Source organism: Akebia trifoliata, chromosome 9, assembly GCF_017979445.1.
Source record: "Akebia trifoliata isolate Shusen 1 chromosome 9, ASM1797944v1, whole genome shotgun sequence".
In the NCBI taxonomy this organism is placed as follows: domain Eukaryota; kingdom Viridiplantae; phylum Streptophyta; class Magnoliopsida; order Ranunculales; family Lardizabalaceae; genus Akebia; species Akebia trifoliata.
The window spans coordinates 14,719,936-14,728,556 of NC_141383.1; positions in this window are offsets into that span (position 1 = coordinate 14,719,936).

The following is an 8,621-nucleotide window of genomic DNA, read 5'->3' on the forward strand; positions in this document are numbered from 1 at the left end:
CATGGTTATTCTTGTAATGGCATGATACGCCTAAATTTAGATAATGAAATTTCTTCTGTTTTGTATGTTGTTGATTCATTATGTTTATGGCATGGTAAATTAGGACACGTTAATTATGGTTCAATTAAACGTATGATTAATCTAGGACTTATTCCTAAGTGTAACTTAGAGAATATTTCTAAATGTCAAACCTGTGTTCAATCTAAGATAACTAGAAAATATTTTAAATCTATTGGAAGAACATCTACTATCTTAGAGCTTATTCATAGTGATGTATGCGATCTTAATAGTAAAACACGTGGATGCAATAGATATTTTGTTACCTTCATTGATGATTACTCAAAGTACGCATATATTTATTTAATGAAAACTAAAGATGAAGTTTTTGAGAAATTTCGAATCTTTAAGGCAGAAGTTGAAAATCAACTTAACCATAAAATTAAGATTCTACGTTCTGATAGGGGTGGTGAATACTATCCAAATGAGTTCATTAAGTTTTGTGAAACTCATGGCATTATCCATCAAGTTACGGCTCCTTACACGCCACAACAAAATGGAGTTGCAGAAAGAAATAATATAACTTTACTTGAAATGGTAAATGCTATGATAATTAGTTCAGGATTATCTTACTCGTTAGTGGGAGAAGCAATTATTTCTGCTTGTTATATCTTGAATAGAGTTCCAACAAAGAAAAATAATGTTACCCCTTATGAACTCTGGTTCAAAAGGAAGCCTAATCTTAATCGTCTCAAAGTGTGGGGGTGTTTTACCTATGTAAGAAAACTCAGTCCTAAGAGACCAAAGTTAGGAGTTAGAACCTACAAGTGTGTATTTATTGGTTATTCTCATAATAGCCTAACTTATCGTTTTCTAGATCTGGAAACTAGTGATATCATTAAATCTGTAGATGTAGAATTTTTTGAGGATTTGACTAAGTCAAGTTCTTATGATCCAATTTCTGAAAACCTAAACAGATTCATCAACCTGTTAACACTAGTGGTGACCCAGGTTCTAATCAACAAGATCCTGAACCTAGGAGAAGTAAAAGAGCTAGAGTTGAACGCACATTTGGACTTGACTTTCTAGTTTATCTCGTTGAAGGAGATAAATATGAAGTCAAGAATATTACTAGGTTCATATTAAATGTAGAGAGATACGAACCCTCTACATTTTCTGAGGTTATGAACTCTAGAGATTCATTATTTTGGAAAGAAGCTATTAATGATGAGATGAATTCGATTATTTCTAATCAGACTTGGGTTCTCTCAGATTTACCCCCAGGTGCGAAACCTATAGGGTGTAAATGGATTTTTAAGAAGAAATTGAACGCAGATGGATCAATAAATAAGTTTAAAGCTAGATTAGTTGCTAAAGGCTTTAAACAAAGACACGGGATAGACTATTTTGATACATATGCTCCAGTAGCTCGGATATCATCTATTCGACTACTAATTTCTCTTGCTTCCATTCATAAAATGGTTATCCATCAAATGGATGTAAAAACAGCTTTTCTAAATGGTGATTTAGAAGAAGAAATTTATATGGAGCAACCGGAAGGTTTTGTCAAACCTGGTCAAGAAAAGAAAGTTTGCAAACTAATTAAATCACTTTATGGTTTAAAGCAAGCTCCTCTTCAATGGCATGAGAAATTTGATAAAATAGTCTTATCTTATGGTTTCAAAATAAATTATGCTGACAAGTGCATTTACTGCAAATTTGAAAATAATGTTGGTGTCATTATTTGTCTCTATGTTGATGACATGTTAATATTTGGAACTAACATTGAATGTGTAGAAGAAACCAAAAAGTTTCTATCTACTAATTTTGATATGAAAGATTTAGGGGAGGCTGACGTAATGCTAGGAATTAAAATCCTAAGGAAAGACAATGCAATGGTTTGTCACAATCTCATTATATTGAGACAATTTAAAGAAATATGGTCATTTTGATCATAAACCATATAAACCACCAATGACTCATAGTATCAAATTAATCAAGAACACTGGTCGTGCTAAAGCTCAATTAGAATATGCCAGTGTTATTGGGAATCTTATGTATGTATGCATTGCACAAGACCTGACATTGCACACGTAGTAGGTGTGTTATGTCGTTTTACTAGTAATCCAAGTACGGAGCATTGGAATGTTGTATCTAGAGTTTTAAGGTACTTGAAGGGGACTTTAGACTATGGACTACATTATCAAGGATATCCAAATGTACTTGAAGGGTACAGTGATGCAAGTTGGAATAATGTTGAGTCAAATTCAAAGTTACAACTGGCTGGATCTTTACGTTAGGTGGAGCTGCTATTTCTTGGGCATCTAAGAAGCAGACTTGTATTTCGGACTCTACCATGATATCAGAAATGATAGCATTGGCAGATTCATGTAAAGAGGCAGAGTGGCTTAGAAATCTATTAATGGATATACCATTATGGAAGAAGCCCACTCCAGCTATAATGATCAACTGTGATAGCCAGGCAACATTGTACAAAGTTAAAAGTAAAGCGTACAATGGAAAATCAAGGCACATAAGCCTTAGACACAATTTTGTGAGACAATTACTCAAAAGTGGAGTAATTACAGTCGACTATGTGGAATCCAATAGGAATTTAGCGGATCCTTTAACTAAAGGACTTCCAAGAGATATGATATCTAAAACTTCTAAAGGAATGGGGCTAAGGTCTATAAAATAAATCAATCACCTTTGATGGGAACCCAACCTTTATCTTGAAATAGATAGACAAGGTTCAATGGGTACAAACAAGTCAAATAAGTGGTTTAGCAGGACACTAGAACTAATTTACCCCACTTTTTTAATCTAGTGTTGGTTTCTGCAAGATAAAGGATGGATGCAAATCATTAATAAGTTCTAAAATTTTAACTAGTGACTCGCAGAATCACTTCAAGTGAACTTACCTATATGAGTGAGGAAATCAGGCCGTTTCCTATGAAAACTAAACCGTTTCTAAAAGTACTCATGAAATTAGGATATAGCGCATGGTCATTAATGTGTAAAGCAAATAGAACACTCAACCTCATGGAGAAAAGTATGTGTGAAGAATCCGGCTGGTCTTTAAAGGTCCTTGGTTCAAGATACGTTCACCACAGCACCTTGACAAAGCTCTGATTGTTTATACTAAGTGAAGGTTCAAATTCAAAAGATACCTCTCATCTATGTACTATCTCTACGATGATGCCAAAATTTTTGTAAACTGATGTAATCGTTTAATCGTTCTTTAGTTGTAAGAACTACGGAAGCTTGATTCCTATTTGGGTACGTAGGCAGCCATTTAATGGTGCAGCTGTTTTATTTATATATATATATATATATATATATATATATATATATATATATATATATATATTTCAACAATTTATATTTTGAAATAGTGGGGGATTTGTTGTATATTTTCAAAATAAAATAAGTTTTTTTTATAGTTTTTTTGTTTTATTTGTTTTTCTTAAGTTAGATTTTGAGTTTTTTTGTGTATATAAGGTTTAGTCCCACATCGCTCACAAGTAAGTAAGTGGTGTACCTTATAAGTAATAGCCAACATAGTTAGTTGTATTTGTGTCACACTTTTAGGCTTTGATCCAGTGTTTCGAGGTGGTGCGAAGCACCACCCGCGCACGCGTACGTGCGAAGTACGAAAGGGTGATTGGGCGTTTAGAGCGCATTGAGCGCTTTGAGGAGCACTTTGCACTTCGCACGTACGCATCATCGCGAGGAGCTGGGGAGCCTTAAAGTTTTCGGGATACGAAACCATCCAACGATGGTGGTTGATCCGTCACGTGTGATGGATTGGGTACGATCAGCACTGCACGATCAAGTTAGTATCCGACCGGGAACCGATCGGATACGATGGATCGAAATAATACCAAATCGAGAACGATTCGATGCATTGGATTAAGGTAGTACCTGATCAGAATGATCAAGTGCGATGGATCGATATGGTACTTGATCAGAAATGATCGGATCTGTTAGATCAAATGACAACTGATTGGACGCTATCAGAGCCACTAGATCAAACAGATTCAACTAAAATGTATTAGTTAAAGGACATGAGACACATTCCTTCGATAGGGTGCAATCTAGATTGTTAGATCTCAGATAAGGCACAATCTAACGGCTATTAGACCAAGAGATATTATATTATGACTCTTGGTCAACAGACACAAAAATGGCTATAAAAAGCCAACCAGGATTCAGATTTTTTCACCAAAAAATTTTGTATTCTCCTCTCTCTAAGCTTAAGATATAGGCATCATCAGTTTGTTATTTTTTCGAGTGTTCTAGGCTAAATCAGATCGTACATAATCTGATTTAGTATATTGAGTGTAAGGCTTCTTTGTATCTTGAAGGCATTTGTTCGTCGATCCCTTGTGTATTTTGGTTCAACCAGTAGGGGAGAATATTTGTCTAAAAGAGATCGAATCTTTTCGAGCCTAGAAGTTAATTTTCTTCCTCCATCGTCAAATTTTCCAACATGTCTTGCCATATGATGCATTTCCATTTCAATCATATGGAATAGAGCTTGATGAAAATAGGAAAGGAACTTTGCCACTCCAATTTGATGAAGCCAACTTCCAATCTTAAAAAAAAATTGACTTGAATCCAAAAGAAGCTCTTACAATTATTATTCCTTTGGGTTGAAAAGTTTGATCACAGATAATATTGAGTAGATTTAGGTCGATTGTTTGCAATTTGTCTTTCCTTCCACAATTTCAATTTTCAGGTAATCATTTTTTTTTTCTTTTTAGCAATTTTTCTGTTTTTACTTTGAGCTTTCTAATTGTAGATTGTTTTTTGCTCACAACCCAACACTCGATTTGACATATGGCGTAGATGACGTAAGCAACTTGAGAGAAAATTTCTCTCTTGATCCCCGTGGAAAAACGAAATTTTCTTGATTAGATCACCTCTTGGAATAAAAAGATATGATCCATTACCAGTGTTGTAGAGGACAAAATTTTATCAATTAAAAAAAAAAAAAAAAATTATTTTTCACCGGTGAAGTTCAATTTTAAATTTGGGTGCTTGGTAGCTGTTCATTTTTCAACACGTTGGTTCAAGCTCGAAAACTAGTCTTTTTAATTTTCATGAAATCTAGAAGTGTGCGGTGTTCGATTGACAATATGATAATCTATTTGGGTCTGAAATCTTAAAACTAAATTTTGTGGGCAGAGGATATGCAGGCATGAGAGCGAAATTTTATCTCTTCTGTTTATGTCATCTGAGCCATATGTCAAACAGATTTTGGAATGTGAGCAAACGATCACTCCTAACTATAGACACTAGACACCTCATCAACACCAAGTTGACTCAATCAAGTTGTAAAATTAAGGAGCTTCTATTGGCACCCCAATTTTTTTACTTATCGCACGTTGATTAAAAAGAAATAAAAATATATAAATTCATGAGGTGAGAATAGACAGTATTTCAAAGGGGGTATGTCATCACTTTGGAAACACAGGAGTATCTTTAATTTTGACAAAAATATCTGAAGGGGTTCTTCAAGATTATCTTACCTTAAATAAATGATATGGTTATATAACCTTTAAAAGGAATACTTTGACTTACTATATGATTTTATATTAGGATTATGTGTAGTCATTACATTACAACTTTGGGGCATAGAAGTTGTACTATGGTATATAATATAATAGCCCAATTTGAAAACATAGAGCTTTCGAATTCTGGGCATTTAAACAAGTGATAATTCAATTTGGTTTTTAGACAAGCCAATGAGGTGATAGTTTCGCAATCATGGTTTCAAAAATCGTTCGAGATTGAGATGATTTACCTAAGTCATCTAAATATCATTCGTGAAGTAGATGAGATGTCATAATCAAGATCTGCCATTTTCTTCTTGTTGTTGTTCTTCTATTTCTTCTTTCTCATTTTTGGATTTGAAGAAAACTCTTCTCTCATTTGAGATATTGAGATACTTTGTACATGAACCATACAGGATGCAAAACCAAGATTTAAAATTATGTTTACAGTGCAAAACATGCATGAAAACTTTCGAGTCTATTTCAATTGATCTGAATTACCGTTAATTAGAATGAATCCCTTCCTATAAATACATCCCAACAATTTTTATTTTATTTTATTTTTTTTCTAGTTTGGACCTACTGGCCTTATTAACATTTGGTCCGGCTCTCGATTGATTCACACAAAACATCACCTCATTATCATTGATTTGAAGTTATTAGATCTAGTAGCCAGAAAAATATCTATAATAAACTTTTGATTAGATTCAACTATGAAAAGTTTTATGACACAATTTAGAATTTAATGTTTAGGCTTAGTGGTCCAAATCTTCATGGGTCAGTGGACCCAAAAAGTGTGCTACAAGATGGGCTTAAGTTCCGGAGTTTGGGTTGGATAGTATCTCCATGTCCAATTTAACTCCAATAACCCTGATCCAAACTTGACGAGTCAAATCAATCTAAATGAAACGAAACAGATTTCATATATATATATATATATATATGTCCCGTTCAATGGCTAATTTTTTGGCAAAACATTTTTCAAAACATGAGTTAGAAGTTTTGGAATAGGCTGATTTTGGTGAGGATGATCTCTATGGTGAGGAGATCATCATCACCAAAAATCAGCCCATTCCAAAACTTCTAACCCCATCAAAAATAGTTTACAAAAAATGGACGGTCCACGATTTTTCACCTTGTAAACATGGGTTAGAAGTTTTGGAATGGGCTGATTTTTGGTAGGATGATCTCCTCACCGTAGAGATCATCCTCACCAAAAATCAGCCCATTCCAAAACTTCTAACTTATGTTTTGAAAAATGTTTTGCCAAAAAGTTAGCCATTGAACGGGACCCATATATATATATATATATATATAGGAAAAGGTTACTTGGACTGAGAAACCTCGAAGAGCGTGCACTGAGATTCACACTTGGGTCAAATGGACTACTTTGTTGGTTCAAATGACAACTCAATCTTCCTGTTTATGGTCTAGATTGGGTTTGGAAAAAAAAAATATTTAAAATAAAAATTATTTTTTGAATCAGATCTTGAATTTGAAAATGGACGGCCTATGAATTCTTAGATTTAAATTTAAATTCAATGGTGAAAATTTCACTTTTTTCAATTCTATATTTTTTGGAAGTTCATAGAATTTTATTCGTTATATAAATGTGGTAGCCAATGGTGTCTTTGGACAAAACGTTGACACATTAAACAATTTAAAGGGATGCTATATTATCACTTCAATACATGATTTTAAATCTCATCCAAGACCGAGATGACTCATATGATATGTCTAGATATCATCCACAACGAGACGGACATATAAGTCATACGTATCAAAAATATTTAAAATTAAGGTTCATTTTTCTCATTGTTAGATGAGATAACTCAAATGTATCGAAAAACTTGTCTGATATGACTTGGTCATGTTCATGGATGAGATGAGACGTAACGTGTTTTAAAACCATGCTCCAATGTATTGTAAGTCTAAAAGAATACTTTTTAATAGGATGATGTGTTGTCAGTACATTGTATCGTAGCTATATATTGATGCGGTAATATAACAGTCGGTCTAGTCTTCTAATACCAGATTTTTAAAAATTGATGACTAGGTTCAGTTTTTAGAGGAGGCAATGATGTGATGGTTTCAAAAATCGTACGAGACTCTTTTAAAATCCAACTATACAGAAATGTCTTGCCCCAATCATTTGTTAACGTTGGTATGGATTTTTAAATTGTTTGAGATGGAGATGCTTAGTTGGAATTTGGTTAAATATCAAGTACATGAGCCAGATTTTCCATGTGAGTCATCCTTTCATTTACTCACCTGAGATTTGATGTCGGTCAGTTCTTGTCAATTGGTTTTTTATATTTAAAAATATATATTATTTTTAAAATTTTAAACAATAATTATTTAAATAGAAATATGATCTTACAACAGAACATTTTCAAATTAAATTTAGGATAGACAAATTAATAAGGGTAACCCACACTATAGTCAAATTATTTTGTTTCATGTGAGTTAAAAGTTCCAAAAAGAATTGATTTTTGACGATGATCATCTCTATGATATGAAGATCATTCTCATTAAAAATCAGTCTAGTCCAAAACTTCTAATCCTATTAAAATTGATTTACAATGATTTACGATTCTTAAATTTATTTTGATGGGATTAAAAGTTTGGAAATGAGCTGATTTTTAGTGAGGTTGATCTTTATACTATAGAGATCGTCATCACCAAAACTCAATTTATTCTAAAATTTTTAACCTATATGAGATCAAACAATTCGTTTATGTTGTTGCCCTTATTAATTTGTGGGGTGCTTTTATAATTACCCTTAAATTTATTTTGTAAAACGAGTTAAATATTTAAAGTCCTAATAATATGACTCACCATGTGACATACTCAATCGATTCATTGATGTGGATACATTCGAGAATCATAGATCTATATGTCTCGGGATACATAACTCCCTAGGAAGATAATTTTTTATGAGAAAATGCAATCGGTAGAAATCTACGGGACCCAAACTTGTCACGTCAAAGAGTCGATTGAGTATGCCACCTGGTCAGTCGTATACTATCACGACTCAAATATTTATTTTTTACGAGACGAGCTGAC